This window comes from Mustela lutreola, chromosome 11 (genome assembly GCF_030435805.1).
Source record: "Mustela lutreola isolate mMusLut2 chromosome 11, mMusLut2.pri, whole genome shotgun sequence".
Taxonomy (NCBI): Eukaryota; Metazoa; Chordata; class Mammalia; order Carnivora; family Mustelidae; genus Mustela; species Mustela lutreola.
This window is the reverse complement of record NC_081300.1, coordinates 58,214,989-58,239,854: the sequence shown is the minus strand read 5'-3', so window position 1 is coordinate 58,239,854 and position 24,866 is coordinate 58,214,989. Positions and strand designations below refer to the sequence as shown.

General features: G+C 39.7%; 1 protein-coding gene across 2 annotated transcripts in view; it reads right to left on the bottom strand.

Moving 5' to 3' along the window:
• Positions 1–24,513, bottom strand: part of RALBP1 (ralA binding protein 1) — a 58,847-nt gene extending 34,334 nt beyond the window's left edge. Inside the window, exon 1 of one of the 2 annotated variants that reach the window (XM_059140120.1) lies at positions 24,349–24,513. The gene's annotated coding sequence lies outside the window, so the exon portion shown is untranslated. Of the gene's footprint in view, positions 1–23,835; positions 23,996–24,348 lie in introns of those variants that run through there. The other variant, XM_059140119.1, reaches the window with a different exon arrangement.
• Between the last annotated feature and the right edge of the window lie 353 nt (positions 24,514–24,866).

Genomic DNA, 24,866 nt, shown 5'->3' with positions numbered 1-24,866 from the left:
TGCTCGGCAGTGAGCCTGCTTCCCTTCCTCTCTCTCTGCCTGCCTCTCTGCCTACTTGTGATCTCTGTCTGTCAAATAAATAATAAATTTAAAATAAAAAAAAAACTGTGGTTGTGGGGTTATGGGGCAGAAGCAAGCACTGAGGACAAAAGAGCAGGAGGGAATCTTCTCGATTGACAGCTATGTGCCATATCTTAACAGGCATATGGGCTATATGTATGTACACATTTGTTAAAACGCAATAAACTACGTATTTCATTGAATATCAATTATATCTCAATAAAATCTCTCAGAAGGGAGCAAGCCATGGATGCTATACATAGAGATGACTGTGATCACAAGCCATTAAAAAAATACAGATCTTCCTTTTTGAGAATGTTGCTCCTCCCACCTCTATCATAAACATCCCACCACCCCGATGCCCCACATCACTACAATAAAAATGTCTCTTTTAATCTTTCCTAAATGAAAGCCTGTGCTGGTTCCTGTATAAGAGAAATTTCTCTCCAGAGAGAACTGCAGGTAAAAAAAAAAAATGGGTTTTTTCATCACCATAGTTTTTAATGAAGAAATTTGTTTAAATCTGTGAAGGGAAAAATGGGCATGGGAAGGCAAAATCTTAGTAGTAAAGTGGTTAAACAAATTGAAAATACACAATAATGCACAATAATGAGTAACTGGAAGTGCACAACAATGCACAAACATTAAAATATTAAAGTATGTATGTGGCATATAAAATACAGTACAGATGCATGAGTTGCACTACACTAAAGGTAAAAGATGTTACTTCAGCAGTATCTGACAAAAAGCACTACGTTAAAAGTGTAAAAAGCACTTTCACAGTTATAATTGAGATAAAGCAAAAAAAAAAGGTTTCACAAAACTAGACTCAAACCTAACTAAGTGGCATAAAAACATTCAGTTTTTCTCCAAGAACTAGGATATTCATTATTCTTTAAAAAGTCTTTTCTGCTCAGGTACCAGCATTAATCAGTACATGTAATAAGAATCACTCACCCATGCAAAAGGACAAAGTAATATAAATAGAGAAGAAAGAAAGATTGCTAAACTCTCCCGAAATGAACTTTGAAGAATAACTCCAATAATGGTTTAATGGTTTATTAAATTTGATAATATCAACACAGAAAAAGACCCAGTCCAGAAAACTAATAACCTGCTGAACTAGTTTACAAGACAAACAAATTCAGCATTTTATAAATATTCCTTATTAATAAATACCAAGCTAAAATTCAGCAGAAGCAGTTTTTCCTTGTTTTTACAGTTTTTAAAAATAAGCTGTCAACTAAGACTCTCCAACCTAAATCTGTAATAAGAGAATCCAAATACTGGCTCATTAATGTATTACATACTGAACCTCTACCCAGTATTAACCTATTATTTGAAAATGCCAAATTTTGTGAACAAAATTTGCACCCACAATACATTTTGTTCTTCAAATGAAGAAATTTTCTCAGAATTAAAGGACAAGAGTATTCAGACCACAAGAGACCACTAAGCACCCCACACAATAAATGAAGAGACCCACACCAAGGCACATTAGGAAGTTGCAGAGCACAATGGGATATAAAGGGAATACTAAAATAGATTCCTCCAGAAAGAGCAATTACAAAGGATAGGGGACAATTTGCTAACAGAACACTGGGAATTTAAAGACAAAGAAAACAGCTTCTAAACTCTGAAAGAAAATTAGTTCCAACAACCATTCAAGCATATAGATAGAATAAAGAACATTTTCAGACACACAGTCTCAAAGAAGGTACTTCCCATACACTTTCTCAAGAACCCCAATGTCTTGAGTGCAACCCTGGAAAGCAGCAAAGGCAGCCCCAGGAAAAGCAGGCCTGTGACCAACTAGTGACACGGTTCACAGTGACACAGGAAGAAGAAGAGCTCCCGGGGACAATGGGATTTACAGACCTCTGCCCAAGTGGAAAAGAACAGTAAGATCTGGTAAAGAGCTGCTGGAGCTTTTGGAATAAATCTGTCACAGGAACAGAACAGAAACGCAAACTGAAAATAAGAGATAACCATTAACTGTTAGGAAAAGAAAAAAGTAGGTGAGAAAATGAAACTATAGAATAGCCTATTGCCTGGCTTGGCATTATACAGTATTTATCCAGTCATCATAATGAAAACAATGAACACTGATTCAATCAAACACTGTGATAGGCATGACTGTATCAGAGTGCCAAAGGGAAAGAATTCAGGAAAGGCTATGAGACCTAAACTGTCATCTACAGTAAAACCCAGTTAATACACCACCCCGAAAACTGGTATCTAAAAAAAAAAAGGAGTTTTAGTATATCATTTAGAAATAAGGAAATACCGGGGCACCTGGGTGGCTCAGTCGGTTAAACGGCTGCCTTGGCTGCCTTCGGCTCGGGTCATGATCCCAGGGTTCTGGGATCGAGCCCCGCATCAGGCTCCCAGCTCAGCAGGGAGTCTGCTTCTCCCTCTTCCTCTGCTGCTCTGCCTACTTGTACTCTCTATCTCTCTGTCAAATAAATAAATAAAATCTTAAAAAAAAAAAAAGAAAGAAAGAAAGAAAGAAGGAAATACCAAAAAAAATAGCTAAAAGGAAAAAATTAAGACTGCGGGGGTTGGGGAGGGTGTACCAGAATGGGACAGGGTTTTACACTGTAAGTCTTTCAGTACTGTATTGGGGGGCCTCCAAGATCACCCCACAACCCACATAACTTGGCACAGAGTCATACTTGTGGCTGAGATTTATGACATGAAAGGATAAAAAGCAAAAACAGCAAAGGAAAAGGCAAGCAGAAAGAAGTCCATAGGACACCAGGCTTAAGCTTCCAAGAATCCTCCTGCAGTGCTGTCCCAGAAACCAGCTAAATGCTCCCTTCCAGCAACAGTAACATGTGAAGTACTGTCTGCCAGCAGCTCCTTAGACTGAGCCCATGGTCTCTGTGGAGCCTACCGTGTATCAGAATTCCAGACTCCCAGAAAGAAAGCAGGTATTCAGCGGAAACCGCACTGCTTTTACCAACAGTTGAGACACAGTATGCCACTATTCTCATTTAGGAAAAGTTTTACATGCTGTAGGAAACTTAACAGTCAAGTTCTCCAATGCCAGCCAAGGGCAGACTTTGTAGGCAGGTCTTCTACAGCCAAAAGTCTCAGCCTCCTGTAGTAACTCTACACCAAGTACTATTTGATATCTTAAACTACCTTATAAATTTTTCTGATATAATCTTAAAACAAAAAAACTCAGGCGCCTGGGTGGCTCAGTCAGTTAAGCATCTGTCTTTGCCTCAGGTCTTGATCCCAGGGTCCTGAGATGAGTCCTGCATCAGGGTCCCTGCTGAGCGAGGAGTCTACTTCTCCCTCTACCCTTCCCCCCTCATGCTCACTCTCTCTCTCTCAAATAAATAAATAAAATCTTTAAAAAAAAAAAAAAAAAAAACTTGAGGGGCGCCTGGGTGGCTCAGTGGATTAAAGCCTCCGCCTTCAGCTCAGGTCATGATCCCAGGGTCCTGAGACAGCCCCACATTGGGCTCCATGCTCAGCGGCCAGTCTGCTTGAGATTCTCACCTTCTGTCTCTCCCCCAACTTGCATGCATGCACGCGCACACGTGCATACACACATACACACATACTCTAATAAATAAATCTTTAAAAGATTAAAAAAAAATAAAAGAAAAAGGGACTTCTCTTAAAATATGAATATTGTTGTCCAAGAAAAAAATTTTATAAACAAAATGGGACGGATATAATCCTTCAGATGAAGCAGATAAAGTTTAGAGGCGCTCATATCATCATCAGTGAAATTCCTTGCATGATAGTATGTTTGAGGTTTATGACCTATGGCCACAAAATGCAAACTAGTATTCACATTTACAGGCTTGACAACAATTTCTCATGCATATCCCCAAAGAGCAACTGCCATGCAATTCAGTTGTTATATAATTAGTCCTTTCAAATCTACTAACATTTGTTTAGGGCTGTACTTTAATAGAGACTTTACTCTTTATGTGAGTTGTTTCTTTTCTGTACCCATCTTATATAATATCAGGTTTAATCTTTAGTTTCTCCCCTAACCCCAGGAGCTTATCCAAACCAATAAATTTAATTAGAGTTGCATATGCCACTCACAGAAATTCACTGAATGACATAATGATTTCATGTCTTCCACTCAGATTCCCAACATTCTCAGTGTCACTGACTAAAACATTAAGACAAAAAAATAAATAAATAAATAAAAATATACTTAAGCCAAGATATATATGTAAAAGAAAATTTTAAAATGTAAAATTCTGAAGTTCCCTACAGTGAAAATGGAAGTATGAATGCCATTTCAATGCTGACATCTAACATACAACTAATGACAAGAAAACAAAAAAAAAAAACCTAAAGTTAATTCAGGAAATTGACATAATACAATCTGTAAACTCAACCTCCACATAAGACCAAAATCTGAAGAACATAAGAAACAGATTCATAACTACAGAGAACAAAACTAATGGCTGCCAGAGGGGAGGGGAGTGGGCGGATGAGCAAACAAGTAAAGAGGAGTAGGAGGTACAGTTATGGAGTGAATAAACCACAGGGATGAAAGGTATAGCACGGGGAACAGAGTGGAAGGTACTGTAATAGCATTGTGTGGTGACAGATGGTAGCCACACTTGTGGTGAGCACAGTGTAACATACAGACTTGCAGAATCACTATACTGATGAAACTAATACAACATTTGTGCCAACTAGACTTCAATATCAAAAATAATAATAAAATAAAGAGCACAGTTTGAAAGTGAAAGTGCAAGTTCAGACTCTGAGGATTAGAATGTCAGGTGCCCTTAAGCTGCCCAGGTGGCACAGTCGGTTAAGTGTCCAACTCTTAGTTTCAGCTCAGACTATGATCTCAAGGTCCTGAGATGGAGTCCAGCATCAGACTCCCCGCTCAGTGGTGAGTCTGCTCCCCCCACCTTGCCGCTTCCACCATTCGTGCACTCTCTAAAAATAAATAAATCTTAAAAAAGAAAGAAAGAGAGAGAGGGAGAAAGAAAGAGGAAAGAGAGAAAGAGAAAGAAAGAAAGAGAGAGAGAGAAAAGAATAGAATAGAATAGACTAAACTAGAATGTCAGGTGTTAGCAAATGAGTAGCCAAAATATACAAGAAATAATTCCACCCTCTGCCTCCAAGGTGAAAGACTGGAAAGGACACAATTCAGTCCTACATACAGCTGTCCAAATCAAAGAGTATGTATGTTTATTAAGTATCAGGGGAAAACCCACACTAGATTATTGTCTTTAAACAAAATCAAAAGTGCTATCACTACCTGTAACTCTAATACAGAAGACAAGGAAGTTTTCTTATTTAAAAAATCGTAATAAATATCATTTGGTACTTACAGAGAAACAGAATATATTTAAAAGAACTTTTAAAGGGACGTGGGGAGACAGGCCTCTTTCCTACCACATTTCATAATCACATAATCTACTCACAAGTAAATCTTAAATGAGAACTCAACTGGAGAGTGGAAGGACCAACAAACTTTACTTAACAATAACTAAAAACACACACTATGGGGGCCACAGGGTTGGCTCAGTCAGCCAAAAGAGCATGCAACTCTTGATCTGGAGGTTGTGAGTTCAAGCCCCATTTTGGGTGTAGAGATCACTAAAAAAACAAAACAAAAACAGAAATAAAACAAAACAATAAACTTAAAAGGCACACCACTGGTTACAACAGAAACTGGGCAGAAGTACTAGCCTATGGGTCCCAAACCATGCACTGAGGCACCCCGAGCATTATAAGCCAAGTCATAGAGGAGCCATGGGGTATTTTCAATTCGAGATAAACAGTAGCACCCAACATATCAGACACTATACAAACTACCAGCTAAAAGATGTTCAATTTCAACATTAGGTTGAGCGACATTCTTTTCAATGACATATCTTTGTGAAGTGGGATTTTAGGGAATAGCTGCCACAATTTTTTTTTTAAGTACTATGTGAAAATCAACACAAGACAAGAAATGAGAGTGGTAATGTCCAATCTGATTATAAAGTACTAATATGTACAGTATCCAGCAGGCACAAGCAAACCATTAATTTTAGTTAAGAGTGAAATAAAAATATTATTTTCTTTTTTAAATGTCTACTAAATTGTCATGACATAAATACACATTTTTTTAAGTTGTGTAAACCTAACAACATAATACATGGAACTATTAGGTATTCCCATTAGGCTGACACCACATCTAAGAACAGGATACATATACACCATGAGGTGGAAATATGTCATAAAAGAAAGTAAAAAGTTAGGAAAGATGCCTGGAATCAAGTCAAAAGAAAGGACTCAGAAGCCAACCAGAAAATGCTTCCACTAGCCAAAAATTAATAAAATAATTGCAATGAACTAAAATATATCAAGTATATTTAAATCTATGAGTTCATAATTATACTCATAAATAAAACTCACTGGTCACTTTGAAGGATGGTAGAGAACCATCTCATCGTTTAGAGTAGCTGGTAAACAAGGGGGAAAATTTATTCTGAATTTCCTATACAACAAGTGCTGATGCAACAAGTTTCTTTTGATCAAAACTTTCCACCTAATAAACAAAGAAATGAAGGACAATGACCACTTAATCAGCAATTTAAAAATGGATACTAGCAATGATTTTCAATGGCTGCTAAGATCTCACACAAAAAAAGAAACCACACCTTAATGTGCTCTCTGATGGACTCACACACCAGCCTTGCAAAAATAAGCAAATAAAACCTTAATCAATCATTAAGACTCAAAATTTATAGGGCATAAAATTTAGTTTCTTTAGTTAATACTTTACAAGCAAAAGAGAAGGAAAGGAGGGAGAGTGGGAGTGTGAACATAAAAATTAAGAGACTTAAGACCAAAAATGAAAACAGCCATAAAGGACTTCAATATAATGAAGGGCTGTTATGTACAAAGAACTCTTGAAACTCAGCAATATGAAAACAAACCAATTTAAAAATGGACAAAAGACCAGATTACACCAAAGATGATATATAAATGAAAAACATGAAAAATGCTCCATATCATGACATTAGGGAATTATAAATTGATGAACCTGATAAAACAAATTTAGACTTTTTAAAAATTATTTTTCCTTAGGAATGCCTGAGTGGCTCAGTCAGTTAAATGTCTGCCTTTGATTCAGGTCATGATCTCAGGGTCCTGAGATGGAGCTCCACATCAGGCTCCCTGCTTAGGGAGGAGTTTGCCTCCCTCTGCCCCCTCCCTGTTCATAGCCTGTCTCTCTCTCATATAAATAAAATCTTTTAAAAAATTATTTTTCTTTAAAAAATGTTCTTGTAACTATGTATGGTGATGGATATTGACTAGGCTTATGATCATTTTGCAATGTATACAAATATGGAATCATTACATTGTACACCTGAGATAAATACAATGTTATATGTCACTTATACCTCAACTTAAAAAAAATACCAAAAAAAAAAAAAAGAAAGAAAGAAAGAAAGAAAAGAACCATACCTATTAGAACGCCCAAAATCCAAAACACTGACAAAACCAAATGCTGGAGGTGCCTGGGTGGCTCAAGTGGGTTAAGTCTCTGCCTTAGGCTCAGGTCATGGTCTCAGGGTCCTGAGCTCGAGCCCCGCATCGAGCTTTCTGCTCAGCGGGGAGCCTGCTTCCCCCTCTCTCTCTGCCTGCCTCTCTGCCTACTTGTAATCTGTCTGTCAAATAAGTAAATAAAGTGTTTTTTTTTTTTTTTTTTTTTTTTTTTTAAATGCTGGTAAGGATATGGAGCAAAAGGAATTCTTATTCAGTGCTGGGAGTCTGCTTGGGATTCTCTCCCCTGCCCTTGTCCCTCCCACGCTCCCCTCACCCTCTACCCTCCCACCCCATTTGTGCACACACACACACACACACACACTCTAGCTTTCTTTCCCTTGCCTTCTCTCTCAAAAAAAAAAAAAAAAAAAAAAAAAAGATGTTTATGGCAGCTAGCTTAAGAGAATTACATTTATTCATAATTGTCAAAACTTAAAAGCAACCAAGATGTCCTTTGGTAAGTGAACAATAAACTGTGGTACATCTAGACAATAGAACTCGGGGCTAAAAATAAATGAGTGAAATTTTAAATGGACAAAGAATTTTAAGTTCCTATTAACTAAGTGAAAGAAGCCAACCTAAGAAGGCTACTTACTGTACTGATTCCTATTACACGACATTCTGGAAAAGGTAAAGCTATGGAAACTGCTAAAAGATCAATAGTTGCTGTGGCTGGGGGAGAGAAGGATGCAGAGAAGGAAGAACAGGAATGGCACAAAGGACTTTTAGGGCAGTGAAAACACTGTATGATACCATAATGACAGATACAGGTCATTATATGTTTGTCCAAACCCACGGAATGAACAATACCAAGAGTGAGATTAAATGTAAACTATGGAATGGGTGATTATGATGCGTCAATGTAGGGTCACCAAGCATAACATGCACCACTCTGGTGGGGGGAGGGGGAATGCTGATAACTGGGGAGGCTATCCATGTGTGGGGATAGGGGGTTTATGAGAAATCTTTCTGTATTCTGCTCAATTTTGCTCTGAACCTAAAGCTGCTTTAAAAATAATCCTTTAATTAAAAAAAAGTAACATAAGGAAAACAGGAGAAGGCTAAATTTAATGTCATAATACATTCTTTAATATACACTTAAACGTATATTAATACTGAAATACCAAATAAGAGTATTATTTAAATTTGACAAATACCAAATAAGAATTCTATATATTTATATGTTTATATATTAAAAATAAATATATTAAATATATATACTCATACATTTTCTTTTTTTAATTTTTTTAATTTACTTATCCATTTGGCAGACAGAGATCACAAGCAGGCAGAGAGGCCCTGCTGAGCAGAGAGCCCGATGTGGGGCTTGATCTCAGGACCCTGGGATCATGACCTGAGCAGAAGACAGAGGCTTTAACCCACTGAGCCACCCAAGCACCCCTCATAATATACATTTTCTTAAAATGCTAAACTTAAATCGGACTCCTTGCTCAGCAGGGAGCCTGCTTCTCCCTCTGCCTCTGCCTGCCACTCTGTCTGCCTGTGCTCGCTTTCTCCCTCTCTCTCTGATAAATAAATAAAAATCTTTAAAAAAAAAAAATGCTAAACTTAAGTTGAAGAACTTAGTTGGTATCTGCTGCTTTTCAATTGGTTGTTACCATACTAGTAGGATAACAAAATGGACTTCAATGAGTCTTTTCTCCAGTTTTATAGTCCCACTTTTGTTTCCTGTAATTTTCCTAAGAAGAAATTCAAAAGTTCTTGATTCACTATTTCAACTTCAGAAAAAAACTACTTAAAACTATCAACATCTTAAAACTACAGTTATAATTTACAAATCTTCCTTACAAAGTCTTCTTCCCAGTACAGGGAAGGGGAGCTTTCTTTCCTCCTCTTTCCCAGTTCTCTTTATTTTCTTTAGTAGCTTCTTATCCAACTATATTTATCTAAAGGCACCCATCGCTGGAAGGTTGGTGAAAGATTCCTATTTATGAAAAGGTTTGGAAGAAAGTCCTGGGGAGTGGGGCACTGGGAAGAAAGAAAGTCCTGGTCACAGAAAACCACTGTTTCTATAACTGACAAACACACCCCATTTTTAAATAATGGCAATAGTATGCAGCTTTATCCTCAACCTGTCACAAGATCTGCCTCTTGATTTGTAGTGGTTTTGAATTAATTTAACATTCAATTCATAATGAACTGCCACACTTCCTCACAATTCCAAAGTGAGTTTTACTAGTATTTTTGTTTTCAATAACCTTTTTTTTTAATTTTTTATTTATTTTTATTTGACAGAGAGAGATCACAAGTAGGCAGAGAGGTAGGCAGAGAGAGGAGGAAGCAGGCTCCCTGCTGAGCAGAGAGCCCAATGCGGGGCTCAATCCCAGGACCCCGGGATCATGACCTGAACTCAATCACCTTTTATGTAAAGCTTCATTTTTAAATATTTGTACAACTTTTCAAGGCAACCATTTTAAGGACTCCTCTCAAATATAAACAGACCCAGTACCTGGCACCCAGCAAGGCTCAAAAAATAAAGATTCCCTCACTCCATGTATTACAGCTGTTTAGAACAGTAGGGTGCTTGCAAGTCTCAGTTGGTTGGGCAGCCAGTTCTTGATTTTGGCTCAGGTCATGATCCCAGGGTCATATGACTGGGCCCTGCATCAGTCTCCTCCATTAGCGGGGAGTCTGCTTGGGATTCTTTCTCTCCCTCTGCCCCTCACCATTACACGTTCTCTCTCTAAAATAAAAAATAAATAAATAAAAATAAAAATACCCACACACTAAAAAAATCCAAGAAACTGTTTAGAATAGAATGTGTACATATTTAGGGACACCTGGGTAGCTCAGTCGGCTGGGTGACCAACCTATGATCTCAGCTCTGTTTGTGATCTCAGGTTCATGGAATCAAGCCCTGAGTCAGGCTCCATATTCAGTGCCGAGTCTTTTGAGATTCTCTCTCTCCTTCTGCCCCTCTTCCTGCTCACGTGTGCACACTCTCTCTTTCAAATAAGTAAGTCTTTTTTAAAAGTATACATACTTCTACATACAGCTTTCTTTGTATGTGTATAAAACATCTCTGCAAGAACATACATGAAACGTTATTTCTTTGGTAGTATCTTTAATGGCTGAGAAAAACACAACTGTATTATTTGTCTCACCCAGGCCCCCTTCTCTCTGTAAGGAAACTGGGAAATACCCTGATAGATAATTTGATAAATAGGAAGCATATGGGCTCAGGAGTCTGAGAGATGATCTGGATTCAAATCGTATGGAACAGAGCTATGCATCTTGACTGAATGCCATCACCTTTTAAGGAACAAATTTCCTTATCTGTACAAAAGAATGTTGACATCTTGCAACCTGTTGCCAAGATTTTTAAAAAATGAGAATTTCTCATATACAGTAGGTACTTAGGAAGCAGTAATATTAGCCAATATTTAGTTGTGCTATTTAACTATAAAAAAGCAAGGGCATAAAGATGTCTGGACAAAACTTGAGATTTGTCTAAACTGTATTTCTCCCCCTTCTAAGACTATGAAAAAGGAAGCTTTTCCTGCCTTTCCTCTTTGATGATCCATTTCAAAACCCTTCGAAAAATCTTAAGTACATTTTTAAAACAAATTCGTTAATACTTTTACTACAATCATTTAAAAGATATTGAGACAGCGAGCATACATATACAAGCAGGAGGCAGGGGAAGGGAAAGGGAGAGGGTATCTCAAGCAGACTCCCCATTAAACACCAAGTCCAACACAGAACTTGAGCTCATGACCCTAAGATCATGACCTGAGCTGAAAGCAAGAGTCGGACATTTAACTGACTGAGCCATCCACGTGCCCCATCATAAACAAATTTAAAAAGGCAAGAAGAAACTTGGAAAAAAATACTGGCACTAGACACAGCAAATATTTTTACTGATTTATTTACTTAAGAGACTGCACAAATTGGGGGAGGGGGGAATATCCAGCAGGCTCCCTGTTGAGCACAGAGCCCAACACAGGGCTCCATTTCACAACCCTGAGATCACCTGAGCTGCAATCAAGAGTCAGACACCAAATCAACTAAGCCACCCAGAAGCCCCTAGAACATGACAAATATTTATAGAATTTTCTTAAAAAAGAAAAACAAAAACATGATAGAAAGTATAAACACAAAAGACATAAAAAATACATTTTAAAAATGGAGGTGCCTGGGTGGCTCAGTCAATTAAGCATCCAACTCTTGACCTTTGGCTGAGGTCATGAGCTCAGGGCTGTAAGATCAAGTTCATCGTAGGGCTCCATGCTCAGAGAGTCTGCCTGAGATTCTCTCTCACTTTCTCACCCTCCGTCCCTCCCCATTACACACAAACACACACACACACACACACTCTCTCTCTCTCTAAGATAAATCTTTTTTTAAATGCTATTTTAAAAATGAAAGAATAAAAAATTAAAGAGATGCTCTTTCTTTTTATTTTTTTTTTTGAACAGTAAGTTGGGTTTTTTTTTTTTTTAAAGATTTTTACTTACTTATTTTGAGAGAGAGACAGAGTGAGAGAGAGCACGAGAGGGGAGGTCAGAGGCTCCCCATGGAGCCCGATGCGGGACTTGGTCCCAGGACCGTGGGGCCATGACCTGAGCCGAAGGCAGTCACCCAACCAACTGAGCCACCCAGATGCCCAAGAGATGCTCTTTCTTAATCATAAATTTTCTGAAGATGAACAAATCTAATACCCAATAATGGAAAGGTATGAAGAAACGCACGCCCTCATACACTACTGATAAAAGTGTAAACTGATACATTTAAAAGGGCAACTTAGCAAAACCTATCAAAAATTCATATTCTTACCTAGCAATTTCACTATCAAACCTTTACCCTCAAATACACAAAATAAGCAAAAATGTAATTAGAAGGTAGTTACTATAGTGTTTGTAATAGCCAAAAAACCTTTATTTATACTGCATCTCTTTAAACACCTAAAATCCTTGAAAAATAAGTACTATGAGAACATACTGACCCACTGTATACTACATGAAATATGAAACTCACTTGAACTATACTAATAAAGGTAGCCTAAAAACAAGTGCAGTATAATAAACAGAGTAATGTCGGCAAAATGCTGGCATAAGAAACAGCAAACACAACTAAAAACTGTCAGAACCAACTTTTCCAGACATGAGAAACTAACCAAAATTTTGTAGGAATCCAGGGTACTTATTCAAGAAAAACAGCTAAATCTTGGTAAGAACATAGAGCTTTGTAGCATTTAACCTGCTCTCGTCGATCTCATCCAATCGCTCCCCGGATCAGTGGTGGCTATGAAAACAACAGCTCACATTCCTGATACTGGTACAGCAAAATAAACCTCACTTACAAACAAACTGAAATCATTTGTTTTGACCAATCTATGGCTCCTTGGAAGACAGGAAAAGTCTTGCTTTAGCTCACCTAATGCTGCTAACTCAGACTTCCCACAAGCTAAAGCTACTATGGGACACAAAGGATGTTTGTCAAAAACACATACAAACAAATGTTCTCTGTGCTTGTCGCCTGACCCAATGAGTAACAGTTGGTGTAAACAAACTGACCAAAAGCCTTGAAAAGAAAGGCTGGGCAATGAGGTATTTTGAGAAATAAGGACCTTAAACAGCTTCAACAGATTCCTGGGAATCTAGGACACAACATGTATGCCCAGGGCTGTGCACATGCTCAGGAATTCTGCCAGCCCTTGGCTGACAGTTTTTTTCTTTTAGTACTTTGACTGTGTCATCCCACCACCTCCTGGCCTCTATGGTTTCTGCTAAGAAGTTGGAACAGTCAGCTGTTAAATGATACTGAGGATTCCTGGTATATGAGGAATCACTTCACTCCTGTTTCTTTCAAGATTCTGTCTTTGTTTCTCAAATGTTTGATTAAGATTCTCGATATGGATCTCACTGAGTTTATCCCACCCCATAAGTCCTTCTGGATGACTCTGACCTCTACACAAACAGGAAATTAAGGCTAACCAGAGTTGTAAAGTGGCTGAGTGCTGAAGGAATAAAATATTCCAAGAAAAGCACAACACCCTTCTGAAGATACTGGAAGACATTTTTGGTACCAAATGTTTAAGGAAATACCTGTCCAATCATTAGCTGACACAACACAGATACAAAATTCAAAGGCACACATGACAAAGAATATATACTTCACAAAATTAGTTCAGAAAAGTTCTTAAACAAACTAACGACAGCTACAACAAGGAGCAACATCTCTGAAAGAAGAGCCTAATTTCCATGGCTGCCACATAATACTCAAAATGTCTAATTTCAACAAAAAATTACATGTATGTAAAGAAACAAGAAGGAATAGCCCAAACACAGAGAAAAAAAGCAGTCACTAGAAACTCTCCCTAAGGAATCCCAGACATTAGACTTACTGGACAATGACTTTAAATCTGTATTAATGTTCAAAAGCAAAAGGAAATTATGTCTAAAGAACTAATGGAGAGTGTAAGAACTCTGTCTCACCAGATGAGGACTATTAATAAAGAGATAGAAATTATTTTTAAAACAATCAAATAGAAATCCTCAAGTTAGAAAGTACAACTAAAATGACAAATTCACTATATAGGCTCAGCAGCAGATTTAAGAAGACAAAACAAAGAACCAGTGATCTTAAAGATAAGTCAATTGAAATATGTCAGCCAGGGGATCAAACAGAAAAACTAAAGAAGAAAATGTAAGAGAGCCTAAGAGATTTGTGGGACACCATCTGGCACACCAAGCATAATGGCAGTCCCAAAAGGAGAAAAAGAGCAAAAATATTTGAAGAAATAGTGGCTAAAAACTTCTCAAACTTAACGAAATATATTAATCTATATACCCAAAAAGTTCACCAAACTCCAAGCAGGAGAAATTCAATGAAATTCCCACTAAGGCATATCTTCATCAAACAGTTCAAAGACAGAGAATCTTGAAAGAAGCAAGAAGGAAGTGAATCATCACATACAAGGAGTCCTCAATATCATTAACAGCTGACTTCTCATCAGAAACCATAAAAGCCAGAAGGCAGTGGGATGACATGATCAAAGTACTGGAAGGAAAAAACACTGTCAACTAAGAATCTTTATCTTGTAAAATTATCCTTCACAACTGAACGAGAAAAACAATACATTCTCAGAGGAAGAAAATGTGAAAGAATTTGCTGCTAATGCATCTACCCCATAAGAAATGCTAAAGTGAATCCTTCATGCTGAAATGAAAGGACACTAGATAGTACCTTGAATCCATATGTAGAAATAAAGAACACTGGTAAAAGTAACTACATAGGAGGGGCAGCTGGGTGGTTCAGTCATTGGGTGTCTGCCTTCAGCTCAGGTCACAATCCCAGGGTCCTGGGATCAAGCCCTGCATTGGGCTCCCTGCTCCTTGGGAGGCCTGCTTCTCCCTCTTCCACTCCGCCTGCTTGTGTTACCTCTCTCCCTGTGTCTCTCTCTGTCAAGTAAACAAATAAAATCATTAAAAAAAAAGGTAATGACCCAGGAAAATATAAAAGACATATCAATTTCAAAACACAGTACAAATATATCTTCCAGGGTGCCTGGGTGGCTCAGCCAGTTAAATGTCTGACTTCAGCTCAAGTCATTATCTCAAGGTCCTGGGATCAAACTCTGCATAGGGCCCCATACTCAGCAGGGAGTCTGCTTGTCCCTCTCCCTCTGCCCCTGCCCCCACTTGCGCACACATGTACACGCATGTGTTCTCTCTCTCTCTCAAATAAATAAAATTTTAAAAAAAATTTTTAATGTATTTTTTATTTGTATCTCTTTTTCTCCTTTTTGATTTGAATGACAATTGCATAAAGCAACAATTTTAAATCAGATGGGCATACAATGTATAAAGATACAACTTGTGGGGCGCCTGGGTGGCTCAGCTGGTTAAGCCTCTGCCTTCAGCTCAGGTCATGATCTCAGGGTCCTGGGATCGAGCCCCACATCGGGCCCTCTGCTCAGCGGGGAGCCTGCTTTCCCCTCTCTCTCTGCCTCTCTGCCTACTTGTGATCTCTGCCTGTCAAATAAATAAACAAAATCTTTAAAAAAAAAAAAAAAAAGAAAAGATACAACTTGTGACAAAAGCACCATAAGGGGGAGTAGAGCTACAAGAGTACAATTTTTTGTTTGTTTGTTTGTTTTTAGGAGTACAGTTTTTATATACCACTGAAACTAAACTGGTATTAATCTGAACCAGACTATTACAAATGAAAATATTAATTGTAATCCCAGGGCAACCACTAAGAAATAACTCAAAATATATAGTAAATAAGATATAAAGATTTAAAATAATACAGTGCAAAGAAATACAGAAGGCACTAATGGAAGAACTGAAGAATAAAAAAGATATAAAATATACAGAAGACAAACACCAATAGGGCAGAAGTTGCTCCTAATCAGTAATTACATTAAAGGTAAATGGGTTAAATTCCCAAAATTATAAGGTGGATAGTGACGAAACGGATTTTTTTTTTTAAGATCCAACTATATGTTGCCTACAAGAGACTCAAGTTCTAAAACACAGTTGAAAGGATGAGGGTGCCTGGGTGACTCAGTTGAGCATCTGCCTTCGGCTCAGGTCATGATCCCAGGGTCCTGGGATTAAACCTTGTTATCAGGCTCCCTGCCCAGCACAGAGTCTGCTTGTCTCTCTCCATGTGACCCTCCCCCTGCTCATTCTCTCTTACACATGCACATGCTCTAACTCTCTCTCTCAAATGAATAAATAAAAAATATTTAAAATTTAATTTAATTTAAAGAGAAATGAAAATGATGGAAAAAGATACTTCATGTGAACAGTAACCAAAAGAGAGCTGGGATGACAGACTATACTAATACCAAACAAAATAAATGTTAGGACAAATCTATTACAAGAACCAAGAATATTATAGAAAGATAAAAGGGTAGGTCTTGTCAACAAGATAACAACTATACGTGTACAAGCACCTAATAAAATAACTCTAAAAGACATGGAACAAAACAAAACAAAACCTGACTAAATTGAAAGGAAAAACAATTCAATAATAGTTGAAAACTTCAATATCCCCCTTTCAACAATGGATAAACCAACTAGATAAAATACCAATAAGGAAAGAGAAGACTTGAACAATACTTTGAAGAAACTAGACCTAACAGACACTCCACTCAACAACAGCATAATACATATTCATCTCAAGCATACTTGGAACATTCTTCAAAACAGATCAAATTTAGGCCACAAACAAACCTGAACAAAGTTTGTAAGGCTGAAAGCACACAAGTATGTTCTCTGACTACAATGAAATGACACTGAAAATCAATAAATACAAAAAAAAAATTAACAAACATTTAACAGAACATCTGACAAACTAACAACAGACGGCAACTGATAAAGGGAATCAGTGAAAAACCCACATTTAACATTACACTTAATGGTGAAAGACTGGAAGCTTTCCTCCTAAGACCAGGAACAAGACAAAGAGGTTTGTCCTTGCCATTTCTGTTCAACACCGAACTGTAAGTACAAGCGATGGCAATTAATCAATAAATAAAATGCATGCAGGGGAGCCTGAATGGCTCAGTCAATTAAGCACTTGCCTTCAGCTCAGGTCATGATCTCCACGTCCTGGAATCAAGTCCCACATTGGGCTCCCTACTCAACGGGGAGTCTGCTTCTCTCTTTCCCACCACCCCTCCCTGTTCATATGCATACTCTCTCCCTCTTAAAATCTTCTTTAAAAATAAAATAAAATGCATTCACATCAGAAAGGAAGAAGTATGGGGCGTCTGGGTGGCTCAGTGGGTTAAAGCCTCCATCTTTGGCTCAGGTCATGCATGATCTCAGTCAGGGTCCTGGGATGGAGCCCCACATAGGGCTCTATGCTCAGCAGGGAGCCTGCTTTCCCTCCTCTCTCTCTGCCTGCCTCTCTGCCTACTTGTGACCTCTGTCAAAAAATAAAGAAAATCTTAAAAAAAAAAAAAAAAGGCAGGAAGAAGTAAAACTGTCTCTATTCATTCACAGATGACATGATCTTACACAGAAAACCCAATAAAATCTACTAGGAAATTACTGGAGCTAATAAATGAGTTTAACAAAATTACAGGATACAAGATAAAAACAGAAAATAAACTCCATATCCACACACTAGAACAATCTCTTTTGCAGAAATGGAAAAGCTGGTCCTCAGTTTAATATGGAACTGCAAAAGGCTCTAAATAGCCACAAAAAAATAATCAAAAACAACAAAGTTGGAAAAAAGCACACTTCCTGATTTCAAAAGGTACTACAAAACTAGAGTAACCAAAACAATGTAGTACTGCCATTAGTATAAACATTGAGACCTATGGAATCGATTTGAGAGTCTAGAAATAAATCCAAACATCTATGGTCAACTGATATATCAACAAGGGTGTCAAGATTATTCAATGGGGAAAGAATGGTTTCTTCAACAGATGGGAATAAAGTATTGAATGTCCACATGCAAGAAAATGGACCTATATCTCAAACCATACACAAAAAATTTTACTCAAAATGAATCAACACCTAAATATTAAAACTAAAACCAAAAACTTTCAGAAGAGAGTACAGTGTTAATTTTCACATCCTTGGATTCGACAATGGATTCTTAGATAGGATGCCAAAATCATGAGTAACAAAAGAAAAAAGTGGATAAACTGTATTTCATCAAAATTTTAAAACTTTGTGGGCGCCTGGGTGGCTCAGTGGATTAAGCCGCTGCCTTCGGCTCGGGTCATGATCTCAGGGTCCTGGGATCGAGTCCCGCGCCGGGCTCTCTGCTCAGCAGGGAGCCTGCTTCCTCCTCTCTCTCTCTCTCTCTCTGCCTGCCTCTCTGCCTACTTGTGATTTCTCTCTGTCAAATAAATAAATAAAATCTTTAAAAAAAAAAATTTTAAAACTTTGTATATCAGAGGCTATCATCAAGAAAGTAAAAAGAGGGGCGCCTGGGTGGCTCAGTGGTTAAGCCGCTGCCTTCGGCTCAGGTCATGATCTCAGAGTCCTGGGATCGAGTCCCGCATCAGGCTCTCTGCTCAGCAGGGAGCCTGCTTCCTCCTCCTCTCTCTCTGCCTGCCTCTCTGCCTATTGTGATTTCTCTCTGTCAAATAAATAAATAAATAAAAACTTTTAAAAAATAAAAAAAAATAAAAAAAAAAAAAAAGAAAGTAAAAAGAGAATCTAAAGAATGGAAGAAAGTATTTGCACATCGTATTCTGATAAGGGTCTAGCATCTAGACTATATAAAGGAACTCTTAAAACTCAACAGCAAAAAGACAAACCCAATTTTAACGGGCAAAGAATTTGAATAGATATTTTTCCAAAGAATATAGACAAATGACCAACAAGCACATGAAAAGATGGTCATTATCATATCAAACCTACAATGAGATACCAATTCACACCCACTAGAATAGCTAAAATTTTAAAAGCCATAAAATAACAAGTGTTGGTAAAGATGAGGAGATATCAGATCCCTTATACTGCATAATGAAATGGTGCATTGCTTTGGGAAACAGTTTGGCTGTTCTTCAAAATGTTAATCGTAAGAGTAGCCCTATGATCCAGCAATTCTATTCCTTGGTATACACCTAGGAGCAACATACAGCCACGGAAAAACTTGTACATGAATATTCATATCAGCATTATTCACAAGAGCCACAAAGCAGAAACAGCTCAAATAGTCACCAACTGATCAATGGATAAACAAAACATGGTGTAACCAGGCAACAGAAGATTATTTGGCAATAAAAACAAATGAAGTTCTGATATATGCTATAATATGGATAAACCCTGAAAACAGTACACTGAGTAAAGGAAGACAGTCACAAATGATCATCTATGTGATTCCATTCATATGAAATGTCCAGAATAGGCAAATACAGAGGCAGATCACTGCTGCTAATGGGTGGGAAGAGAAAGAATGTGACCGATAATGAGCAAAAGGTTTCTTTTTTGAGGTAATGAAAATGTTCTAGAGTTTACTGTGGAGATGGTTGCACAAATCTACGAATATACTAAAAACCACTGAATTGTACAGTCTAAAAGGGTGAATTTTACATTATACGAATTACATTTCAATTAAACTGTCGTAAGAAAAAAAGCAGGCTCAAGTCTTTGTCATGTTAAAAATCACTCTTAACCCTTTTTATCATCTGCTAACAACTCTTTCCATTATTCCCTTCACAGCTAACATTTGTTTATTCTTGAACTAAACCGTATTTACTTTCTTCACTCTCTGATCACCCATCAACTCCTCAATTCAAAGAAACGAGCTCCTTCCTCCCATGATAGCATTAGGTAGAATGTTACAAAACTGCTCTTAGTTATCAGACTGAACAGTAATCCTTGTTTTACTCAAGTCCTCAGAGCTTTGGAGTACAGCTTCCTTTTTCAGAAATTTTCATGTTTTTGTGGAGAGTTGGTTGTGAAGCATAGCTTCCTTTTGAAATGATTCTATTTTGGCTTCTATGACATTTTCTCATGATTTCTCTGCATCTCTAAAAACTTAGGAATTTCCCTTCCCAGGTCTTCTTCCTCAATTTCACTGTAAATGTCCTCCATTGTCTACTTCCAGAACTATTCTCCATGGGTAAACTCTTCCTACATGTTATAATGTAAATCAAAGGTTTCAGCTACCACCTATAATACAGCCTGCTGACTCTCATAGCAAGACCTCTCTCTCTTCGACTCCAGATCCACACACCCAACTCTGCAGCTGCTTTCCACTTGGAAGCTTCATAGACAACTCCCATTCGATACATCCAAAATCTAACACACTGTCCCTCCCCAAGCTTGCTCCTCTTCCTGTCTCAGTACAGAGTTGATGCTTGAACAACATAGGTTTGAGCTGTGTGGGGCTATTCAGATGTGGTCCTTTTTTGATACAGTACTGTACTGTAATCATGTTTTTTCTTCCTTATGATTTTCGTAACATTTTCTTTTCTCTAGCTTTATTGTAAGAATACATATAAAACACGTAACATGTAAAATATGTGTTAATTGACTTATGTTATCTGTAGGGCTTCCAGTCAACAGTAGGGTATTAGTAGTCAAGTTTGGGGGGAGTCAAAAGTTATACATGAATTTTAGACTGCAAGGGGAGTCAGCACCCCTAACCCCCCCCATTGTTAAAGGGCCAACTGTACTCTACCACTGTCTTATTCAATGACCCAAGTTAAAATCCAACCACACCTGAATCCTGTGAATTCTACCTTCTGTCAAACTACTCCTTTGTATCTCCGACTCTACCTTAGTTTAGAGCTACCTTCTACCTTTCTGCACCCTGCCTGATCTTCCTTCCACCCCTTCTGAAATCTGCACTCTACAATACCAGAACAATCTTTCCAAGAGGAAAACTTTATCATGACTCTTTCCTGATTAAAATTCATAAACTCTACTACTTCTATAAGGGGAAAAATTCTAGAAACCTTAGAATGTCAAGCAACTCTCAAAGAACTATCTGTGCAGCCTCGTCTTGCGCTACTTACCACCATAAACCCAGTGCTATAGTTGCAGAGAATGACTTCCGGCTCTTCGAAGTGTTCCATGCTCTTTCTAATCACATCCAGCTTCCCTTCTGCCTTTGGTTCATTTCCCTCATTTTCTTTCCTTTTTTTTTTTTTTTAAATTTTAAGATTTTATTTATGTATTTGACAGAGACTGAGCAAGAGAGCACAAGCAGGAGGAACGCACTCTTGCGGAGTGGGGTGAGGGAAGGGGCAAAGGGAGAAGCAGGCTCCCTGTTCAGCAGGGAGGCCAATGGGGAACTGATCCCAGGATCCTAGGATCGTGACTAAGCCAAAGGCAGACGCTTAACTGCTTAACCACTTAACCAACTGAGCCACCCAGGTGTCCCGTTCCTTCATTTTCTGCCTTTGTCATGCCTAAACCTTCAAGTTTAACACACAAAGCATAAAATACCTAATGTCACACACAGCAGGGAGTTAAAATGGGCTCAGCTGGCTTAGGTTTCTGTTTTCTTTATCCTGTCTCAGTGACTTGTACTGGCTTACAAGATAAAAGTTGAAACTACTTTAACTGTGTTTAAGACTATTCATGAAAAAAAAAAAAAAAAGAATATTCCTAATTTGGCCCCTGCCTACTAGCTACACCTCCAGATTGTAAAATTCATTATGGAACCTCAGACTCCCGTGCTTCTGCTCACACCCTTCCTTCTACCTAAATGGCCATCCTTGCTGTAGTCTTCCCCTCCATATACTTTTTCCTTTCCACTGCCAACTTCCTCAATCTCTCCTTCTCTCCCCATAAGAAACTGATCACTATCTCCTTTGTACACCCTCTGCCCCCACACCTTCTCCAAAGTAATCTTAAAAACATATTGTACTTGAGAACAGTTCAAGTAAAAGATAAAGCCTTATCACCAGAAAGCAGGGGCACTGCCTTATCCATCTGCAAGTCCTCTTCAGAGGATATAGTACCTGCTACATAGTAACTCCTCTATACTAAATGACCCACGTTCTTCCTTATTCCTTCCAAACATGCTAACTTAAGTTTCTATCAGGAATTTTCTTTCAAAAAAGAAAGAACAGGGGCGCCTGGGTGGCTCAGTGGGTTAAGCCACTGCCTTCGGCTCAGGTCATGATCTCAGAGTCCTGGGATCGAGTCCCACATTGGGCTCTCTGCTCAGCAGGGTGCCTACTTCCTCCTCTCTCTCTGCCTGCCTCTCTGCCTACTTGTGATCTCTCTCTGTCAAGTAAATAAATAAATAAATAAATAAATAAAAAAGAAAGAACATACTTTTGGGTTACATTCGAACCTAATGTCCCCTTTCCGAGCAAACAGCTGTGCAAATACAAGTGTACAAATTAAAGTTAATATTCATTCTCTGATAACACTTCTGGTTTTCTAAATTAGATCTACAATGAGAGATACTATTTGAAGAGAAAGCAAATTAAGTTATGTCATACTGCTTCAAGATACTTTGTTCAAAGAATTACTTCCCAGTGGTTACTGTTAAACTAAGTCTATCCCACTTAAATCTATAGGGTCACTCTGAAAAGTGAGAACCACTCTAACTTCCTTCCTACCTCTCCTACTGCCAGTAGTTTACAGCAATTACTCATTTCCAGAAAGACACTCAGAAAGGAACTACCAAATCACCAAGACAACTAGGAAGGCGTCAAGTGAGGTTACTTTTCTTATTCACAGACCCATTTTTTTTTTTTTCATTTAGAAGTGCTGCCTCCATAACCACCAAACCAAAAGTGAGCTTGCTCCTTATCCCCACTTAAATACTTTATGAATAACTGCCAAGTATGATGGAATGCTACCGAAAGTGCTGCAGCATGTGAACATGCCCACTCCACTCTACAAAATATCCACTGAAAGCTCTTCTAATGAGGCTAGATGGTGTGTGAACTCCACGTGCAAACGACTCTATTTCTCCTACAACGCACATTCCAAGTATCTCGAGTTAACATTTTAATTATTTTCAAGAACTCTACTAGGCCTTAGAGGAAACAAGCTGCTTGGTCAAGAGGGAGGCTCTGAAGTAAAGAATCCCCAAACTGGAAACACCGTAATTATTCCAGGTTAAGACTGGGGTGTGGAATATTTTGTAAAACCTGTTTCATTCTCATAACGAGAAATTTTTAAAAAGGGAGGGGGGGAGGTGACCTCAATAAGAGCATGTGATCACAAACATACTTGGAAATGAGTTGTAAAAAGAATTCTCAACTCCAGATCTGTCCGTGCATTCGCACTGAAACCTGAACGGAAGACCGCAGCACCCAAAGGAGCCCCTACTGCTTCCGTGCCAGCGGTGGGAAACATCAAGAGCCTTTTCCTAGTCTGCTGGGCAAGTCCTGGAGACTGGTCAATATTCCGGGTGCGATTTTAAAAATAGTGATTATATAAAAGACAGTCCTCTCTACCCCCGTTCCGGTGCCCAAGAGCTGCCCCAAGGCCTGGAGACTCAAGTGGGGAGGGGCCCGGTTCCCGACTCTCCTCCTCCGGACCCCGAGGGCACCAAATCACAAATGCGGATGCCACGAGGGAGGCCCGGCCGGCAAGTGGGAGGAACGGCCGGCAACTGGGCGAGAACTGGGGAGAAGCCTGCCCGGGATGAACCCGCACTCGGGGCAGCCACGCCCCCCACCCCCAACTCCAGCTCCGCGCGCGGCGAGCGCCCAGCCCCGCATGCTGCCTGACAGACGCCGCCTGCGAGATGGGTGCGGAGAGGGCTTCCCGGGCACGCGAGGGGCACCGCCACGACCCCTGCACGCCACCGCTGCCCGCCACTGACCTGTGCCCGCCGCCGCGCGACAGCCCCCGCCTCAGCCGCCGCCTCCTCGCGCTCACGGTGCCGCCGCAGCCACCGTAGGCGCCTCCTGCGCTGCGCCCCTAGCCGGCCTCGGGCGCCCCATTCCCACCCCGCCCCAGCCTCCGCCTGTTTACAATGATTGGGACAGAAGCGCCGAGCCGGCCCAACGCGCACGCGCATTCCCTCCTCCCGCCGCTGCCGGCTTCCTGGGTCCTCCTCTCTGCGCTGACGGCTTAAGCCGTCAAGGGCAAACGCCCTGTGCCCTCGCGCGCAGCATGCTGGGAGGGGTAGTTCTCGGACACCCAGCGCCCCGCTTACGTGAGGACCCTTCGTCGAGGAAGGACACTACAACACCCAGGAAGGACCGCGATCCCTTCGGCCCAGAGGCTCGCTGAGGAGACTGAGAGAGCGCGCGAGAGAAAGCACCGCGGTAGTGCTCAGCGGGCGCCTGCGCAGTTCCCAGTCTTGGGGGACTGGGTGGGATGTAACACCTACCCCGTATCAGAGGATCAGTGAAGACGGCTTGAGGGCGTCGCCTGCGCTGGTCTTGAGAGAGCAAAGAGCTTTCCACTCCACGTTCTGGCCGGCTGCTCCTCAGCTCCCGAAGTGCAGAGCTTTTGTGCTAGCAGGCTTCGGTCTTCCTAACCAGTTAAACCAGCCTAGGAGGCCGGCCTAGCCGGCCGCTGGGTGGGGCATCTTCCCGGCCTTGGACTGGGTGGGGAATCTGGCTTGGGGTGGGGACTCTTAGTGTGGGCTTTCCTTAAAGGAAGCGCTTTGAGCCTCTGAGGGGAAACTGCACAGAACTCTGTGTCGGGACCCCGCTGAGAATTCCTAAACTGGGTATTGACAAGGGCCAGCCCCCGGTTCGAGCTGGCCTGCTGGGCTGTCTTCCACCGCCCTCTCTGGTTCAACACTTGCAAAGGAAACACCTGAATTAAAACAGCCTAGCCACACGTGTAGGTTGCAAAGAGAAATAACTGAATCGTGGAAAAGGCTGAAAATAACTACATTTC